Source organism: Toxorhynchites rutilus, chromosome 2, assembly GCF_029784135.1.
Source record: "Toxorhynchites rutilus septentrionalis strain SRP chromosome 2, ASM2978413v1, whole genome shotgun sequence".
In the NCBI taxonomy this organism is placed as follows: domain Eukaryota; kingdom Metazoa; phylum Arthropoda; class Insecta; order Diptera; family Culicidae; genus Toxorhynchites; species Toxorhynchites rutilus.
The window spans coordinates 324,094,863-324,115,609 of NC_073745.1; the positions used below are offsets into that span (position 1 = coordinate 324,094,863).

The following is a 20,747-nucleotide window of genomic DNA, read 5'->3' on the forward strand; positions in this document are numbered from 1 at the left end:
AGAGGCCCACGGAACGCTGACCGAAATGCTTTTTCATGCTGAACACGAGTGAAGTCCACCAAATTCCGAGGCACTCATCGAATAGAATACGGGAGCGTTCTGGAACACCCATGCCAACAGTTTCTAACGAGTGGTAACTACAATTTTGGATTTTTTTCGAGGTCCCTACGCTCAACAACAAACGAGCTCAGAGAGAAATGAGAATGTGTCCCAAATTTGTGAGAATTGAAGTCTCACCATGTTGTTTTATACAATCGAAACTAATAAAAATTGCTGATTCTTCTGAAAAATAAACAGTTTTGTTCAAATGTTTCACAAAAAGTGCGGGTAAACCTTTTTGTGCCGGTCACTATAGGCCTGGCGACTGTCAGCGGCAGAAACACCGTCCATTTTCCACCGGGTTGCAAGCTCCAACCTTGATGCTAGCGCCCCGGCTGATGAACAATTCCAAGGAAAGGATAACCGTTGTGCAAAAGTTCACCCTTCAGGATACCTTATTTCAGCTCAGCCGCTAGCTGCGATGGTTTTTCTCTGCGTCTACCATTTGCTCACTTTCGAGAGATTGAAACAATATGACGCCCGGCTTCTGGCGGAGAAAAATGGCGGAGGTTTTCTGGTACAGCGTTAACCATGGATGTTTCTGGCCTGCTCTGCGAATATATAGTAAACTCGTTCGAAAATGAAGACAGACAGGAGGAATGTGTATGGGTAACGCGCCGTGAAAGTGGAAGGAATTTGTGCTGTGAAAAATTCAGAACCCGTCAAAGTTTTCTCCGCCGAGGGTAAGTTGAAATAATTAATGAATATTTGAAGTTACGAAGAGCGACCAGAATGTTTTTCGTGAGAAATACAGAGGAAGCCCCGCTTCTTTCACTTCCACTTAAAGCAGCTGCAACAAACCATGTTTCGGATAATATAATCAGATAGTGTAAGCTAGCCGATTTTAAATTCCCACATGCAAACACCCCTCATTTCGTTTTTGGTCGCTCCAGGTGACAAAACATGTACCAAACTGCATCCGCAGCAAGTCAAAGTTCGCCGGGGTAACATAAAAGTGGCAGAAAGGTGTCCCAATCTCAAGTTTCGTCACCTCTAATGAGACGTGGAAAGACATTCCCGATAGAGTTGGAAGTGGCTCCGGGCAGAATGAAAACCTCTCATCCGCAGCGTGGCATCATTTGTCGGAAGAGTATTCTCACCTGTCGTTTTCAACTTTTCTGGAGTACTTCAGTTGTTTATCTATACACCTTTGCGCTCGCTGGGAGCGTCAATTTCCACCGGGATTTGGTTTGATTCCACCCCTATTCCCAATGTCGCCGGCCTGCCCGAGGCCCCCGACAAATAAATATATATATACACATCCACCAGAGGACGATATGTGTTTATTCAGCACATTTCCGGTTGCTTAACTTTTTGTTCAAGTGTTCCGCCGTTCGGTGGAAGTAAACAGTGCTGAGAGACCGAATGAATGTTGACAACACTACAAAGCCAATGGGCTGTCTCCTCCGAACGGGAAAGCTCTCTCGGTGGGAAGTGGGTGAATTTGAAACATTGCTCAGCAATGAAAACATCTCCCCCTCAATTCAAAAATCAAGATCACAGCAATAGTTTCACTAGTTTCAAGTTTCGCTGAGTATGAGTGGGAAAACATTGCCGGATATCGGGAAACTTTTCTCTTTCGGAGCACTGCTAGAAATAATATAACGCACTGCCGATGTTTATTCGAAAACTTTGCAAAACAAACAGACTAAAAGTGATGTGGAAATATGAATAATTCAAGGCGGAGCAACTGTACTTTCCTCACTTACAATAATGGAAGTGGATGGGAGCTGTAAAACGTCTCGGTTTTGAAACTCTAGATTTATTTTTACTCATATTTTCAGCTGACAGCGAACATCAGACATTTTTTTTACCATCGATCCGTGTACGTACTTTATCATTCATACTGCTCATGAAACCTGTTAAAAGTGGGAACTGAAAGCAGAGCTTTTCTCGAAATATTGGATAATATTTAAGTTGATATGACAAAATAAATTCCAATAACTTTTCTGACGCGAAAGTATCACAATTCGAGTTGAAGGTCTAATTATGAATTAGCGATTGGTCTACATCATTCAGATTTTTTTTTCAGCATTAACACATTGATCCCCATGTCGGTCTCAAGGGACTGACATTGAGCTTTTCGTTAGAAAAACGATGAACACTGGGACTGACAGTTATGAGGAACTAAAAAACATTTGGTTTGTTTTCGGATGTTTTACAATATTTGTCTACTAGGGTGCCAATGAAAATGGTCATCTCGAATTTCAAAAAATTACCCCATAAAAACTGTTACCACCTAGAAAAACAACCCAATATCAAATTTCAGCTCAGTCGGACTAACCGGAGAGTGGCGCAAAGCGGTCAAAGTTTGAGTCTTTTGAAAATCGAAAAATCACCCATGGGAGGAGTAAAGAAAATCAGAGTTTTCGAAAAAAAAATATATATGCTAAATGTCTTAAAATTGCATGAAACGTCAAGATCTAGTGTCATCTTGAATTTTTTTTGTCAAAATTCGGCACTCTGGGACTGTCATGCAATTTAAGACATTTCACACCAACAATTTTTTTTAAGAACCCCGATTTCCGGTGATTTTTCGGTTTTTAAAAAACTAAAATTTTAACGTCTGCGACACCGGTAAATGAAGTCCGAATGAGCTAATATTTTGCATAGGGTATATTATCGCGCAAATCAACATTTCGTAGCAAGTTCCTAATGAAAAATCGAATTAACTATTTCTTTTGGCACCCAAAACCATACTTTTCGTTTCGTATTCCGTGAAAAAACTAAGTCACAGAGTGTCGATTTTTGACAAAACATTTTTTTTCGAGATGACACCAGATCTCGATGTTTCATGCAATTTCAAGACACTTGACATCAAACATTTTTTTCGAAAACCCCGATTTCCTCCTCCCTTGGGTGATACATTCATTGGCACCCTAGTGTCTACTTTCTAGTCGAATTAATGACTACTTGCTTTTTAGCATTATCATTAGAATAAGCATTGAGCAAGTTGCACAATATCGTAGGCGGTACGAATTCAGAACTGTTAAGTAGTTTTTAACTTTAAGCACCCATCCGTTGCTGATGATTGATAATATCTCTTAGATAAAGGCATGTTTCCTGCAACAGCTAAGAATTGTCCTGGCCACGTCCTTGCAACTGCTAAGGAAAGGGAAGGAATATTAGTTCGACATTTACTTAAGACAGATGCAGAGAACTCTACAACCTCTCATAAGTGTCTCGGGAGCTTATGAATGTGTTAGTAGGCCATAGGATACACTCAGCCGATGTTACTGGCGTAGCCCAATTATGGTATGAACTTGAATTTTTGATTCAGTCCCTTAAAGTGACACACACCTTTCTCATATAAAAACAATATTTTCTCAAGATTCTCTCAGGAGCTGATAGACGATCATATTTGGTGAAACAAATCCTTCTACGCATATGTTCGATAACAGAGTTATAGAACTTTTTCTTTGTTTCGGACTCTGTTGCCTCAAGCTGACTCTACATTGAAAACGACGCTACGTAAGCCGATTCAGTTGCTTTCATTTGAAAGGTGAGAAAATTTAGTACAGGATATAGTAGTGGAACATCTAAGTTAGTGGATTAAAATAACATTTGCGAAGTGGAAAATTTTAAGGTTATTTTTGTTTTTCAATTTGTAATTATTAATTTTATCCCAAAAATTCATTATTGTATTTTTAACCCACTGTACTTAAAAAAGCCACTTAATTTTCACTTTAATGTTGAAAGGTTTTTTTTTTGAAATTCCAGTTTTCATTAATTTAAAATGTTTAGGGATTAGGGAATTGTAATAAATAGCATATCAAACAAATCTTAGAGGATTTCCAATTCGATTGGTCCGCAAATCATCAGAATCCGTTCGCTGTGAAAATAGTTATTAACGTTAAGTTTATTTCATAAAAACGTGACCTGTTTTCTGATTTGGCACGTCAAAAAATACTGAAAGTACATCTTACTAAGGTGCATCGATCAATATTTTCAAACAATTTTTTCATCAAAAAATCAAATAAATATAAACTAAAAAAAATTATAAATTCATTTTTATTTTACGTTCAAATTATTTTTTTTTGTTTTGAGATTCAGTACTACTCAAGTTTGTAGTCAAATTTCTTCCTACTTCTATTTTAGGTATGTGTGATTTTTTTCAAATTTTTTAAAGCGGTTTTCGCGGTACAAAAAGAAATATTTTCAGGCATTTCGAAATTATGAAAAAAAAATCTTTGAAACCCACTTTTGCTCTAAGTTTTTATTTAAATGCGTTCGTATGTTTGGTTTTTCCACATGTAGCGTAGTTTTTTCTTGGATTTTTAAGAGGATTGCGCGAAAAAGATAAAAAAATGTTGGTCTTTATTTATTTTAAATTTTTTATTTTGAATATAGAGACCCAGAACTGCTCTAATATTGATTTAAAATTTGTTTTTATATGTCTAAATTTTGTCGGTATATTGTGTTGTACAAAGATTTATTCTCTCGTATCTTGAAATATATGAGACTAGCTGACCCGGCAAACTTCGTCCCGCCCAAAATTTGTTTAAAGTTATCAATACCTTCAAACATTCACGTTTTTTACTAAGCGCAACTTCATGGGTCAAATCGCAGAGCTGTTCATTTATTGATTTTCTAATCAACCCCGTTGAATTTACTTTTTACTATAAAATTCCTAGTACTTCTACCAAAATTCAGCATTATAATATCAGATTATTTTCTGAGACAATTCTCGTTCAAGATTTTTCAACCACTTGCAAATAACATGTTTCTCCGTTACATGGAATAAATGTTTTATACAGAAAATATGATAGAATAAAGACAGCCCTAAATCGGACAATTCCTTACTCGAGGTTTGCTTTTATCAATATGTTCGGCAATCCAATTTTATTGGTATAGATAGAAGAAGATAAAGATATTTCGTTAGTTCTTCTTCTTCTTCAATGGCACTAACGTTCCTAGAGGAACTTCGCCGTCTCAACGTAGTACAGGGTGGGCCATTTAAAGTGGAAGCATCTGACAACCCCATAACTTTTGACAGAGATGTCAGATTAACAAATGTCATACCGCGTTGGAAGCGTCATTTCAGTACAATTTTAACCATGGAACAATACACACCTAAACAACGCGCTGAAATTGTTCAGCTGTACATTCAAAATAACTTCTCAATTGTGGCTTTTGGCAAAAAATCATAATGTCTGAAGAGGCGCATTTCAACTTGAATGGAGGAGTGAATAAACAAAATTGTCGGTTTTATGCTACTGAAAACCCTCAATTCATCGAAACGCAACCTCTTTACGACCAAAAAGTTACTGTGTGGTGTGGCATTTATGCCGATAAAGTCATCGGCCCGTACTTCTTTGAAAACGAAAATGGAGCAACGGTAACCGTGAATGGGGAGCGTTATCGGACAATGATAACCGATTTTTTATTGCCATTTGTTCGTGAAAATGAATTGGACAATTATTGGTTCCAACAGGACGGCGCTACATGCCATACAGCGGCTGCCACGACCAAATTATTGCGCGAAATGTTCCCCGGAAGATTAATATCGAAAAACGGCGATTATGACTGGCCACCGAGATCACCTGATTTGACGCCTCCTAACTTTTTTTTATGGGGATATTTAAAATCCAAGGTATACACTGGTAAACCAAGGACCCTGGCTACGCTGAAAGACAATATCCGACAAGAAATTGCTGCCATATCGGCCGAAACATTGGGCAAAGTGATGGAAAATGCCGAAAAAAGGGCACATTTTGCGGTCAAGGCCAGAGGCGGTCATTTACGAGATATCATAATCAAAAAGTAGTTAGAACAAATCTCCTTGGACCAAAATAAATGAATTTCAAAAAAAAAATTTAAAATTCCACTTCTTTACTTTGCTATTGCAAAAACAAATCCTTCAACTTTAAATGGCCCACCCTGTATTACTTGCGTCATTTTTATTAGTACTTAGTTGAGATTTCTATGCCAAATAACACGCCTTGAATGCATTCTGAGTGGCAAGCTCTAGAATACGCGTGATCACAGTGCAAGTCGGAGGAAATTTCTTTGACGAAAAATTCCCCCGACCAGAACGGGAATCGAACCCGAACACCCGGCATGTTAGTTATGACGCTAACCACTCGGCCAAGGGAGCACAATATTTCGTTAGTGCAAACATCAAATTAACTAACAACGCTTGTCACTATGTAATTGTAGAACATAAAGGAATTTAATTTTCCGAATTTTTCTTTTTTTCCTTCAAACTTTTCCGAAAATTTTCAATTGTCATGTTTGATTGGAATATTTTTGGTTGAAATATGTGTAACATTCTTATGGGACCCCCTCTCCATTCCAGAGGAGGGAGGGGTGTCATACCATCATAGAAACATTTCTCACACCAAAAAACCCTCACATCCCAAATTGTGCTTGATTAGTTCTCGAGTTATGCAGAAGTTTGTATTTCATTAGTATGGCAGCCCCCCTTAGAGAGGGGGGAGGAGTGTATTCATCATAGAAACGTTTCGTGCCCCTCAAAACCTTCACATGTCAAATTAGGTTTAATTTTTTTGATTAATTCACGAGTTATGTAGAAATTTATGTTTCATTTGTATTAATTTAATTCTCGAGTAATGCAGAAATTAGTGTTTCATTTGTATGATAGCCACACCCCCTCCCCCCACGACTCAACTTAGAAAGAGGGGAGGAGTGTCTAACCACCATAGAGACATATATTATTTTTATACATATATTAATTGAAAACCACGAATACAATAAAATAATCGATTTCAAGAAAATGAAAATAATAACGCAGACGATGAAGAAAATTATGTTTGTATCTCGCTCTTAAAAATGCTCAGGAAAAAATTACGCCACATGTAGAAAAAAGATACATACGAACGCATTTAATATAATAAAAATAAGAGTAGAAGTGGGTCTCAAAGTTTTTTTTCTAAATTTCGAAATGCCAGAAAATATATAATTTTTTTTGTACCCCGTATTCAATTTTTTTTTATTATCAGATTTTTTGAGGAAAAAATTGTTTGAAGATATTTATCGATATACCTTAATAAGATGTACCTTCAGTATTGTTTCTAATTTTTGTCTCAAAGCTATTGAGAATGACGTGAAAAAAAACAAAAGGTGCGTTTTCACCATAGATCCTATGTTGTACCATATAAGGACTCAAATATATGGTACTACTGCCAAAATGATGCATTTAGTACCCTATACAATATTTTCCATACAACTGGTGATTTGGTTTAGGGGCACTTTTTACTCCCTTACCCGTCCAGGCTCTTTCTATTAAAAACTTTAAACAGATTTTATATTAAAGCCAGTAATAAGCAGCGTTGTCCAGGGCAGGGGTACCAAATGTACTGCATCACGACAGTAATCTCATGACTGTCGCCACCATTGTCCCGTGACAGTCACGCGATTGAATTTTTAACTACAGTCACACAGTGGAAATGTTATGCGACATTTATTGTTACTGTCGTGTACTGTACACGAATACATTCCCATGTGAGAGTATTTTGGTCTTTCGTCTGCGACAGATCCGCTTGCTCATTAGTGATGTTTTTGTAGATTCTGAATGCAATAGTTATACGTTGCTACCGTCGTTGATGGTTTTTTTCCCTCGTGCTGATGATATCGGGTGTCTTAGTATATATTTTTCCAGTACAACGTCATTTTATTTCATTTCATTTTCGCAAACTAAAGAGATTAATCTGCTGTGCAGCGAAGAATTAATAACAATTAATAACTGGCGAATTCTGCAGCATATTCCGATATGGGAAAATTTAATTTGTCGATGACGCGGCTATTCTATGTAGAGAAGTTTTCGGGGGAAATAGTGTGAGCAACAGAAGAGTATTTTTGAAAGAGGTGCGTGGAGAAGTGTCGTGGGTGGAAGTCGTGTGAATGAAAGTTACGCGAATGCAACTGTAGGGCCAGATTAGAATGCGGCTGGGGGAAGTGTTGCGCACTTAGCAGTGTAGGTTTGGACATGAAGGAGATTTTATTTTATTTATGAATAAAATATGTTTAGCGCGTAATCTTAATATTATCAACAAAAATGTAAAGTAACATTTTAGTATTATTATCATTATTACTAGCTGACCCGGTAAACGTTATGCTGCCATTTAGATAATTTTTAGTGAATATATTCGTTGTTATATGACAAACAACAAGTGTATTGCAAGTGTGTTTCATATTCATATTGATATACTGAATTTGAAATACAGCCACATTACTGCCCTCATTCACGGACTTGCAAATGTATTTAATGCTTTTCACGGAATTACAGAACTGCAGAACATTAATATATATGTTGCAAGATTTTATTACTCTGTTACATAGAACACATGTTTGATACGGTAGAGTGTGGCTAGGATGCATAGCTCGATTGAACTTGAGTCGTCGAACGGATTACAGAATGCAAAATTGCGATCCGTTCGGGTAATTCTAACTCGATTGTATTTCAGAATACGACGGTATACTTTTACCTGGTGAATTAGGTTTACCTGTTTGATTCTTGCTTTGAACTATATGATTCATTGACATTCAAAACTATAATTATATCATGATCTGAAGAATTTTCCACATATAGAGATATTTTGATTTGAACATTCAGCTATTTTTGAAAGTGTGAAGTTAATAAAAAAACATTGCCTTTTTTTATGTACAAATTTATTTCCATGAGATCTTCTACGTGCGAAAATTTTCGTTATACTTGTTTCATTTGCGATTTTTTCGGGAATCTGTTTAATGGGGGAATCAACTCTGGTAAATCGAAAAAATGGTTTTTATGCAATGTTGTACCGGAAGGATTCTTCGATATTTCATTTCGTTGAAAATCTGCAGTAAAAACTATGGGGTCATCTCAAGAGTAACAGGGCTGTACGAATCTTTAAGTGCATTTTTTTCAGCTGGTGGTACGTTTATCTCAGAATCTAGTGGACCAATTTAGCAGAAGTTTTTTTCTCAGCATGCAAAAATGAATTCTTGTGTGACCTACGAAAAGGACCTATCTGCTTTGATCGATTATCATCATTGATAACTTCTCTGATAACCACGGCCTTACGATTTTTGTTGAATTTTTTTTATCAAATGGCCGACATTTTGGCAATTTTCATAATTTTCAAAAACCGCTACGTAACAATTCAGATAATAAGATTTTTACATGCTAAAAAAATCAGCCATATCGGTCCACTGGATTATGAGAAAAACGTACAACTAGCAAGAAAATGTTTTAAAGATTTAAAAAAAATATCTTTCAAATGAAAGCAACATAATTGGCTCACGTAGCGTACTTTTTAGTGTAGAGCCAGTTTAGTTCTATAACTCTGTCATTGTTAAAATTCGAACATATGCGTAGGGTTTTTCCCATGAAATATGATCATCTATCACCTCCTGAGAGATTCTGGGAAAATATATTAAATTCTTCTTTTACATTCAATAATCAAAAATTATATGCATGAAAAACAAATTTAAAAAAAAACATTTTTTTGACTCGATTATATACAGGATTCGATTATATACAGTGAAAAGAAATCGGAGACTGTATATAATCGAGTTCGCGCTGCATTAGTTTCCAACTTGGAGGATAAATCTAAACATTCCCAACACTGAGTATTTCCGACGTCACCAATATATTATCGAAGAAACTCTCGCCTACAATTATTAAGCTGTGCGTGTTTTTCTCATATGAATTGTTGATCATTTGTGTATCTGGATTCAGGCATCCCAACAGTAAAGCATTCTTATTACAGTCGATATGAAATTAACTCGGCTTCCTATGTGTGCACGCAACTAGTGATCACAGCCATATGTCCGATACACATCTCAAAGCGTACTGGTGAAGAAGCACAAACGCATAAGATACAGGCTAGCATTACGATCGCCAGAAAAATGTCATGACATTTTTCTGGCGACAGTCACGTGTGACAGTAACCCGGGTAAACCGATGAGATTCATCGCTTCGTCAGCGACTGTTACGACGACAGAGCGAACGGAATAGCAGACACGAAAAAATCGGAAACGAACAGTCTCCCCGGCTCACTAATAATTAGTCACAAATTAGTTGAATTCGACGAAACACCGACTGTTGCTGTATAGTATTACTTTATGCATTCATGCTTTGTCGCTTGTATGCGAGTGTAGCGTGCTCACAGAGACTGTCGATTCAATTGCATACCGACTGTTATGAAAATGCAGTACTTTTGGGATGCCTGGTCCAGGGTAAAGTGAAGAGCAGACAATAACTCGGCAAATCCATGGAAGCCACGCTATAGTAGCGACTCCTCTAGGAGCAAATGTTGCACTAACATTCCTTCCCTTTATATGGTTGCTATGAGTACGTGGCCGGCGTCGTTTTTGATTATTTGGAAATTCGAATCACCGAAATCATGCAGAATAGTCTGCTACTTTCAAGCGGCCGAATGACGTGTACGGTATACAATCTCGCTGGTTCAGGACAATGACGGCGAATAAATGTAAAGTGTACAATCTACTAGAGCTAAAGGGTAGGAATTACTGTATATGAAAGAATATCTCAATGAAGAACTGTTTAGCTGGAACGAAAATCTGTCAAACAACGAAATTTAAACATTGGTTGCACCATAATCATCAACAGATGGTGTCTTATTCCCAAGTGGTCTAAAATTTAGAGGCTCTGCTCCACGATTCATCTAGCGGAGATCTGATTATCATTCCAGCTCACTTATCATTCTGTGGTACCATTAAGTTCACGTTTCAGTTCACTATCGTGCGATCGTTAAGTAAATGCGACATCCATTCCAAATTGGATAGATGTCCCACCGTTCCCCTTCAGCTCATTAATTCAGCGGAAAATTAATAGCAGTAATCATCGGCATCAGCAACACCCTCATCAGACGTTATTCACCTGTCGCGGCTACCAGCCGAACCGACTGCAATCTCCCAAATCAATTTAATTTGAATATTTTATTGTGATTTTAATTAGCTCACTTTCGTCCTTTTAAACCCTCCCGGCGTCACGGATGCTACAGGATGCTACAGGTAAACAAGGAAAGAGAAGAATGAGGGAGGGGGAGAGAGCGTGGAAAAACCGAACCAAGAACATCAAACACTCCCCCCGCGGAGAGAGTTTTCCAAATCGATAAAACAACTTCATCATCCTCGTGAGGGGTTTATTTGACTTTCAAATAAACCCCTTTTCTTCGGTCCCGTAAAAGGACCTTTTACCCGAGCCTTTTTTTGCGCTTTTTTCCCATCAAAATCGCACTGTTGCAACTTGAGTGATTAACCCCACCTTCATTTGTTTCTGTCTCGCACACCACCTAGAGGTAGGAGTCGAGACAACTGAACCAATTTCGTTTGATAAGTTGTAACAATTTCCTTTCATCGTTCCAATTTTGCCAACCGCTAAGCGTTGGACCTGTCTGTTTGTGAATGGTTCTGGTTGGATTATTCCATCTTTTGAGGTATTTTAAAGGTCATTGAAGAAACTTCTATAAACTTCGAGTATTCCCGGCTACAAGCCCCGTGTAATGGGGCCATCATTATCCATCCTCATTGTGTATGTAGCCCTGATGGTGGTTCCATTACTTCCCCTTAATTGAAAACTCGAAAGAGCAACAAAACAGCTTATTCGGAGGCTTGTAGCCCAGGCTCTTATCAGCAAATGTTTCCGACTTCTTGAGTGTGACCGAACTGAGCCGAGATCCCGGGCCAACATCGGAGTAATCGAGCCGTAGGCGTTGACTAACTTCTCGACGTCTTGCCTTGCGTTTCGCCCCGGACTGGGCGGCTGTAAAGCTGAGTTTTGACTGATAAGAAAGATTAGTGTGATTTACTAGTACCGCTTGGCTTGGCTGCTGCGTTCTTGCCGGCTTATGTCGGGAAGCACGAAACCGTACCATCGCAACCATCGCCAGGGCCAAAACATCTTGATGTTGGCAACTGCGGAGTGGCATTAATTCGCCAGGGAATGGTGTTGTTTAATAAAGCTATCACATTTAGCATAATTTATTGATAATTATTATGAAACACAGCCACCTTGGGCTGTATATCTTAGTTCCGACCAGCATATGCTGTTAATTTTTGCTAAATAGCGCCACGGGGAAAGCTTTAACTTCTTTTCTTGGCGTTAATCGATTTTAATCTGTTTCGTACACTTGATTAAGGCTCCAACGCTTCCGTAGCAGAATTCTACTGAGATGCCCGATTTAATCCCTATCACCACTCAAATCAATATTTCAATCAACATCACAAGTGATGATAATAAATCATTCAGCGCTGGGAATAACTTTCTCCCCGTAGTCATGCGTGCAGTCGCCGTTTCTCCATCTCCCGTACACTTTTCTTGGATTCCGTTGTTGTGTGTATTTTATTTTTCTTTCAATATTTGCTTATCGCCTCCTTGTTTCCGTACCCCAATCCAGGCTGAAGATTCGATTCCGTAGCAGCTCTCCGTGTTCAGTAGCCTAACGCAACGTTGGAACACTCAGAGCCCTGAAGTGCCATCGAGCTCCTCGGCTACCAAGGACTGGTTCGCACTGGTTCCGGGGTAGCGAAACTGTTATGTTTGACTTTTTCCTGTTCTTATTTACCATTGCGATAAGCAAGCCCAGCCCAGCGTAGACCCGGCGGGGCTAAGAATTGTATATTTCCCTTCCGTCTACCGCCGGATAAGCTCCCCGCGCTTCCGGAGCAACTTTTCAGCCGCATTCCGATCCCGTAGGAAATATTTAATTTATGAATCCACTGATCACGTTCCGCAATATATATACTTTTTTTCTTTTTTCTCTTTTCCTACTTTCAGGAACCTCTCGGGCCGAGAAGATGAAATAGGTGAGAAAAGATGTGATTTGTTTTGCTGATTAGACATGGATTGGCGTCTCCCAAACTGGTTATCAGCAGAGCATGATGTAATTGTGCTGGCCCTACCGATCAGGGCTTTGGTTCGAACTAAGTTACGTTGGAATGTTTGTTCTGTACATTGGGGCAAAACATTCACACGAATTTTATTTAGCTTATTGGCGAACTACATTAACTTACTAGAAGGATCCCTGAAGAATATTTATTCATAGAATGTCAAAAAGTTGACATTTGGGAATTCCAATATGAAGTTTTTCATCACATTAATGATTCAAGGAAAATTCATCTAAATCGAGTTGTTAACTTTTACTCTATCCGTCTACCTCGGTTAGGTTGGCAACGTTGAATCCATATTTGTGTTTTATCTTCTAATTTACGGTGGGGATTTTTTCTGTATATTGATAATGTATGCAATACTGGAGTACTAGAATGTTGAAGAAGATTCCAAAAAAGTTGATGGGTCTGAGCCTAGGGGCACGGACGGGATCTTGACATAGGACTGTGATTGTGTGTAGTAATTGCATTCAAATTGAGTTTTTCATTGTTCAAAATCTGTATTTTTTTCTCTTTTGATACATCAAATGGATGCCCTGGAAAACCCGTTTCCTGTATGTACTTGTATCCTTTAAACGGGGTAAAAGACATAACGTGGTAGAATTCAGTACCGCATTCTGTTCAAAAATGTACACAAAAATACCATTAAAGAAATTACTACCCTTTTCTTCTGTTTATTCAATCACTAGCTGACCCGGCAAACTTCGTCCCGTCCAAAATTTGTGTTTTGTTTTCAATACCTTCAAACATCCACGTTTTCTTACTATGAGCAAGTTGATGGGTCCAATCGCAGAACTGTTCATTGATTGATCTTAGAATCGACCCCGTTGAATTTACCTTTTACTATAAAATTCCTAGTATTTCTAACAAAACTCATCATTATAATATCAGATTATTTTCAGACATAATTCTCGTTCAAGATTTTTCCTTCAGAGTTTTCCGAAAATTTTCAATTGTCATGTTCGGTTGGAATATTTTTTGTTGAAATATATGTAATATTTTCATGGGATCCCCTCTCCTTTCCAGAGGAGGGAGGGGTGTCATACCATTATAGAAACATTTCTCATACAAAAAAACCCCTCACATCCCAAATTGTGCTTGATTAGTTCTTGAGTTATGCAGAAGTTTGTGTTTCGTTTGTATGGCAGCCCCCCTTAGAGAGGGAGGAGGAGTGTATTCACCATAGAAACGTTACGTGCTCCGTAAAACCTTCACATGCCATATTTGGTTTCGTTTGCTTGATTTATTCTAGAGTAATTCAGAAATTTGTGTTTCATTTGAATGGCAGTCCCCTCTTAGAGAGGCGGGGTGGAGAGTCTAACCATCATAGAAACATTTATTGCATCCTAAAACCTCAATATGCCCAATTTGGTTTCATTTGCTTGATTAATTCTCGAGTAATGCAGAAATTTGTGTTTAATTTGTATGGCAGCCCCCCCTTTGAGTGGGGGAAGGACTGTCTAACCATCATAGAAACATTTATTGCACCCTTATAACTCAATATGCCTAATTTGGTTTTATTTGCTTGAATAATTCCCGAGTAATGTAGAAATTTGTGTTTCAGCTGTATGGGAGCCCCCCCCCTCAGAGAGGGGGGAGCGCCGGCTTCAAAAGCCCCTACATACCAATTTTCATGTTGATCGGTTCAGTAGTTTCCGAGTTCAAAAGAATCAGACAGACAGACAGACAGAAATCCATTTTTATATGTATAGATCTACCAAAAAAAGTTCAAGTAGATAAACATATATCAATAGTGAATGCAAAAAAAAAATGGAAGTTCGATCCGTCAAAATTGTATTTTTTATTGTTAGTAATTAGCGTTCCCGTTCCCGTTCTGGTCGGAGGATTTTTATCAAAAGAATTTCTTCCGACTCACTCTGTGGCCACGCGTATTATAGAGCTTCCCACTGAGAATACATTCAAAGCGTGTTATTTGGCATAAGAAGTCTTAACTCAGTGTTAATAGCCGACGAAAGTTCCAATGGGAACGTTATTGCCATTCAAGAAGAACTTCGAACGTTTGAATAACTTCCATTCAATGGAATACTGTTCGAATTCCATTGTATCTAATACCTTTTTTTAGTGTTGTAAGTGAAGAAGTTTACCGAATCACATATTATGTCAACTCAATGCGTGGTGGATTCCGTTCTTGGTTATGTACAACTTACCATCAAATGATATGTCTAGAAATTTAGTGAGCTGTTGGCACTGGATGATATTTCTTCTCATGACCACATAATCATTATCAGAGCGGATAAATGTTCCACTGGAAGTCAAGAACCTCAATTTCATGTCTTATAATACAGCAATTCCATGCCAAAGCGATATGCAGGGCAACCTCGATATAACGTACATTTCGCTTTCAAATTTGTAAGTTATATCAAAGCATAATAAAAAACTCAGAAACATTTTTTTTTCTGTATTATAGTGACTTTCAACGCTTCTGGCTGGTTCGTCACTTTTACCTTCCATTTTGGAAGAATGTCGGGAGTGAGAATTGAACTCGTGATCTTGAGCGTGAGAAGTATGGATGTTACCTCCACGCCAGATCGGCTCCACTCAGAAACATAGCTCATATTACTTTATTGTGATACTGTTTGGGTAGTGGTAGGAAATAATGATGACAAAATCTCACTAGAAGATGAAGCCAACCTTTCTCATGATGTGTCCTTTCATACTGTTGATTGAGGAAGAATAGATAAAATGACCGCTTACTTGTTGAAAAAAAAAAATTTCCTTGCAACAGTGCCCTTTTTCCGATGCATTGGTGTCTTTGTGGGAGCAAACTAATTTGAAAATTAAAATTTGTATTCCTCAAAAACTTTGAATATTCCATACGACTATCAACAGTTCTCCCATACATTAGAAGAAGGGCATTGTTATTTTGGTAATTTTCATGAAAATTTTCTAAAAAAAGTTTTTGAGAAAAATGAATTTCAATTTTTAAAATATTTTTTTTTCGGTGTATTCTCATGTATATATATTTTACAGGAAAATTACAACAATTTGCTACATTCCATTCTTTGACCAAAATTTTGTAGGAGAAACTTTGGTCCTTTCTAAAAAGTGGTCTAATTCATTTTTGGAGATTTCAAGTATGCAAAGTTGCTCGAATGACCAATGTCTTTACATCCACAACCTTTCACTGCAATCTGAGATGGTCCGGGTTCGTCCTTTGAAAATGTGAACGTTATAACGAGGGTAGGTTTTATCGAAGTTTCCCTGTAGTGGTTCTCAGAATTTCGTGAAAAAAGTGGTAGTTTTGTTACTTATCGCAAAATATTAGACCCGTTTTTTTTAGTTTTTCGTTAGGGTGACCATTTCGTTTTTTGGTTTAGTCCGAAAAGTTAGTTTTTTCCCCATTCTTTTCAAAAAAGGACTATTTTTAGAAATTCATAACTTTTGAGCTACCGGACCGATTCAGATGATCTATACATCAAAGTGAAGCCAATTATCTTTTTTAATTGTTAACTTTTTTTGGAAATTTTTTTTTTTAACTTTTTTTGGAAAAATATCGCACTCACATAGAAGTAGAAGATGTTTTTAGTTATTGATTGTATTTGTTTTTTATGGTTCACATGGTCTCGGACCAAGGTCGCCAATTTTTTAAATATTTTTTTTTTTAAAACTGAGTATTTTTTACATAACATATCAAAAAATCTGACATGTGTTTTTTTTTCGTTTTTGAGTTCTGATTTTTCAAAGTTAACATGTTTTTAGTCTTTCTTCAATATTTATATGCAACTAGACTAGATCTATGCGAAGAATTATTTTTTTTTTGCAAATGTAATATTTCCAGAAGGACTAGCTCATTGACTTCGATTTAATACGTCGATTATCTGAATCGGTCCAGTAGTTCAAAAGAAATGGATTTTCGAAAAAAATCATTTTTGGAAAAAATGGAAAAAATGATCCATCGGTTAATTTTGAAAAATTATACCTCAAAAACGAAAGACAAACAAATCATTTCTCAAAATCCTCAGCTTTCAAGAAAAAGTATTAAAAGATATAGCACCCTTGATCCCAAAACCATGTAAACTATAAAAAAGTAAATACAAAAAAATAATTTCAAAAAACAAATTCTGATTTATTGCAAGTGTAGTATTGCTTTTGGAAAAAGACAATTTGATATATCGATCATGAGCCATTTTTGGAATAAATGGGAAAACTGATTTGTCGGACCCTAAAATCGAAATGGTCATCCTAACGAAAAAATAAATTTAAAAAAAATGTCTAATATTTTACGTAAAGGAACAAAAGTACCACTTTCCATGAAAATCTAAGAACCATTATATCGGCTAAATATTAATGTAGGTATCAGAGGTAATTAATTATAAGGGGATTGAGGTTTGATTCAGTTAGAATCCCTGTTCATTTTATAGCAGCGGTCGTAGTAGGCGTATCTAAAATATTTGACAGCAAATTGTTTGGAAAACCTGAATTTTTCGACGGTAAAAATTTCACGTTGTTTTGTTCAGAAAAAGTTGTGCATGATGGAAGCCGAAGGAAGAAATTTCATTATGGATACCCACATTTAAAATCCGTCATGATCAGGTACTAAAATCGCGAAATCGCGGAAAATAACTAACTCGACCGTGTACTGAAACGTTTCCGTAAACGAACAACTGTTTTTTGGACGGATCAGAAAACGCGTCGTGATGGAACTTACGATCGGAAGCTGAGGTTGAAGGTTGAGTATTAAGAAGAATTGAGGCGAACTGGACTCTCAGATTACGATTTCGCAAAAAAAAAACCACTCTAATCAAAGTACCATCCGGAGAAGCCGTATGCTAGAAAGTTATCATAATTTCCGTGCCTGTAATGAAAAATGACGGAACGTACGTTAAGATGGATTTTAGATTTTGGATCACAACCAATTTGACTTCGTTTTCGCTGATAAATTTGGCTGAAGATTTACAGCTGCGGACAAGAAAACCAAGATTCTTCCAAGACTCAGGGCCCTCGTTGACCATCTTTGTGTCGTTACAGAATAACTACGTCCACGTAACAATCACCAGCGATGGAGATCGATTCACGGTCGAAATAAGATCGATTCATCCATACAACTGCTCTGCTCTGCAAGAAACATCGGGCTGCTGTTCTATAAATATGATATCATCATATGATCATATCAACTGTCTTCGCTGTCCGGTGGTCTAACTGAACAATTGAAGAACAGAAGGAATACTCTTACGCCTAAATGGCTATTGTGTAATGGCAACTGTGTAATGTGCTAATTATAGATATGATAACCATGTGACATGTACACGATTAAAATTCGGCTCTGTTACTGTTAATATGCTAATGAGCCTGAAACAAACAAATGGGATAAAAAAAATCACAGAAGGGTTGTGTCTGAGACACGACCGCATAGTTGACGTGTGATTCCGTTAGGTTATCTGTTGATTTTGGATATGTTTGAAGGATTTCACTCTTTGATAATGATTTGGTGGCCATGGAAAGGACCGTTTTGTTTGGTTGTTAGGTATTGTTTGTTCACTCCACCAGTGTTTACCGAGTGATGATGACACAAGGATGGTAAACAGTCGTTGGATGGTGCGTATCAGATAGAAGATACCGAAGTGGAATGAGATATGATGAAAACCGCTCTCTGTGAACCTACACGAGATGCCTCCTGTGTTATGATGGATGAAAAAAAGAAAACAAACTCATCAATGTAATATAAGATAATTACCAATACTGAACACAATTATTAATTTTCTCATCAGTAGAAGCATATTACTTTAATATAGAGAAAACATATTTGAAATGCAAAAGGTAATTTTGTTTTATAATTTTTACTTTCTGAGTGTTTATTCAACCCAATGCGAATTTTAACTGGACTAACAATACCTAATACTATATGTAGAGCATATGACCAATCACTTTTTCTTATATTTCCTCAATTTTCCAATTTTTCTCGTCGTATGAACTTTCCTTGGGTGAAAATGAACACAAAAAAAAACAGACAGCTTAAACCGAACGACCCGTTCCCGAGCGGGAACACACCTTGGTTTTTATTTATGAAAATTGAAATAAATCGTTCCATATATCAAGTCATTTTCAAAACAACTGCTACCATATACAATTTTACACTTACACTTGTGCTAAATTTTTCACAATACACCATCATCATTGATATGAAATTTCACGAAGCAACCTACATTAAAGTTCCAAATTTAAATTTTATTTGCTAGAATTAATCGTGTCACTCACCTTACTTGCAATATAAAATGCCCCCGACTTACATATATTTACAATGCCTATTTCCCTCGGGCACCTTGGTTTTGATGTCTCTGCTAGGGAACACATTTCGATGGAAACAAAAGCTCCCCCTACTTTCATGCATTTGCAATGCCGATTCTTCTTGGTTTTGATGTCTCTGTTAGGGACCCGCCGTATGTGTGGTCAATTTCGACCAATTAGAAGTGGATACTTCCGTTAGGATAGGGGTTGAAATTTTTCAATTGTTCGATAGTAATTTTCATGACATATGTTATTTTATTCAATATAAAAAATTGTTATGGAGTGCCGAAATCGATTGACTCAAAAATTTCAACAATCCGTCATGAAATAACTGAGCAATAAGCGTTTGAAATTGAACAATTTTCACGATATGCTCGATTTTCGATTTTCAACTTGTACCCCAACATGTTCCCGAAAGTCGTCATCCTACTTAAAAAAATCGAGGGGTTATATCCGAGACACGACCGCTTAGGACGTAGGACTACGCAATCTTTTTTTCTCTTGAAATTTGTTAGTTTATCATTTCGGATATTATTTGCGAATACGTCGAAATATCATATATAACTCTTTAGTAAAAAGTTCCGGGGACCCTGAAAAGGTTTAATGGCTTGCGTGGTATTGTAGAATTTCGAGAAGCAACGATTCCTTCTTGCCTTTGCGAGAACAATACACTAATTGCTTATATGTCGTAATTTGTTTCTTTATATCAATGCACGCATTGCACTGGTATTCAACGAGATGCATCTTCCGTGCATCGCCATTCAACAAGCATCAAACACGCGTCTAACAGATGCACACAGTTGCAGTGATAGAAATGAAACATCGCGAGAATGACCGTTTATGAAAAATCGTTTCTCGACTTTGCACTCTTCTTTTTTTTGCAAATGCCAGATGCACTTCAATTGAAATATTCGCTAGCGTTGACAGCTCGAGGGGAAACATAAAACACAAAACGAGCCGAATAAGCGACCTTTGTTGTTTCGGGCACAAAAAAATTCTGAGAATTTACCTCAGAGGAGATGCAATACTTACACGCTAGCAACAGCTATCACCCTTCGTTGTTTCTATTTTAGCTTCATAAGTTGCTCTGTTCGGGAAAGAACACAAGTGGAGAGAACAAATGTATGGAGAAATGGGAATGCTTCCAATTTTCATCAATTAAAATCATATACAGACTATGGGATTGTAATGTATAGCATATCTAACAAATCTTAGAAAATTTACGATTCGATTGTTATGCAAATCGTTAAAATCCGTTCGCAGCCAAAATAGTTATTAACGTTAACTTTATTTCATAAAAACGTGACCTGTTTTCTGATTTGGCACCCTTAATGTAAGACGTAGTTCTACGTCAAAAACCATGATTCTCGTCACATACGAGACAATTTAATTAAAAATGTGTAGAGAACAGCGGCTGCAGGAATGTCCCCTTTCATTTATCAAGGCTCACAAAGATCACCGGAAGTCAGGCCAGATTCGAGAGGCGATTCAGTGGTACCGAGCCAATGGGGTCGATTGGCTCCCAATTTCGTTCCGATTTCCGATTG

General features: G+C 37.3%; 1 protein-coding gene across 4 annotated transcripts in view; it reads left to right on the plus strand.

The window, feature by feature from the left end:
- Positions 1-20,747, plus strand: part of LOC129771077 (5-hydroxytryptamine receptor 2B-like) — a 396,880-nt gene that overhangs the window by 175,105 nt on the left and 201,028 nt on the right. For 3 of the 4 annotated variants that reach the window (XM_055774387.1, XM_055774389.1, XM_055774388.1), the window contains one exon: positions 12,845-12,873. The exons of the other annotated variant lie outside the window; for it this stretch is intronic. The gene's annotated coding sequence lies outside the window, so the exon portion shown is untranslated. The remainder of the gene's footprint in view (positions 1-12,844; positions 12,874-20,747) is intronic. 4 annotated transcript variants of the gene reach the window in all.